We start from the raw sequence: 1,039 nt of genomic DNA on the forward strand, positions 1-1,039 counted from the left end.
CACATTTTCGGGTCCATTTGAGAAGACACATTTTTGGGGCGCAGCCACCTCAAGTAATAAATACTGCCTCCCACAGCCCTTAAAATACTAAATCCTGTTTTTTATGACCCCCCCCCATTGATTATTTGTAGAAATCTGACACATTTTGGGGGTACATTTGAGGAGACACATTTTGGGGTGCATCCTCCAAAATGCTAAATACTACATTCAACAGCCCCTAAAATGCTGAATTCTGTTTTTTATGTACCCCAAGTGATTCTTTCTGGGCTACAGTTACATTTTGGGGGACATTTTGGGGTACATTTGATAAGATACATTTTGGGGTGCAGCCACCTCAAGTACTAAAAACTGCCTCCCACGTCACCACGTCTGTATTTTTTTATCCTCTCCTGGTTTTGGCTTACAATAACTGATATGAAAAACTGACCCAAACATAGTCTGTTCTCAGTGCATTGCATTGCTCTGTTTTGCAGCCGTACGGCTTCAGGCCTCTACTTCTGTCAGCCGTAGGGCTGCCCAATGTATCTCTATAGGAAATCTGTGTATGACCGATATTTCTCTTTCTTTTTCTTTGAACACAATTATTGAAACACCTGAATGTTTTGGGGGCAGGTCAGATGCAAGTTGAGGGGTTACTTGACCCCCTCCAATTTGGGGGGGGCTTAAAGGGGGCTGGAACTTTTTTTTTTACTTATTACACTAGTTATTTATTGTGATCATTTCTGGGCTACATTCACATCTTGGGGTCCATTTGAAAAGATACATTTTTTGGGGTGCAACTACCTCAAGTAATAAATACTGCCTCCCACTGCCCCTAACTTACTGAATCCTGTTTTTTGTGTCCCCCAAGTGATTATTTTTAGAAATGACACATTTTGCGGGTACATTTGAGAAGACATTTTGGGGTGCATCCCCCAAAGTGCTAAATACTACCTTCAACATCTAAAATAATGAATCCTGTTTTTTTATGTACCACAAGTGATTCTTTCTGGGCTACAGTCACATTTTGGGGGACATTTTGGGGTACATTTGATAAGAT

This window comes from Phyllobates terribilis, unplaced genomic scaffold, assembly GCF_046119375.1.
Source record: "Phyllobates terribilis strain yellow unplaced genomic scaffold, ASM4611937v1 Scaffold_1702__1_contigs__length_226866, whole genome shotgun sequence".
In the NCBI taxonomy this organism is placed as follows: Eukaryota; Metazoa; Chordata; class Amphibia; order Anura; family Dendrobatidae; genus Phyllobates; species Phyllobates terribilis.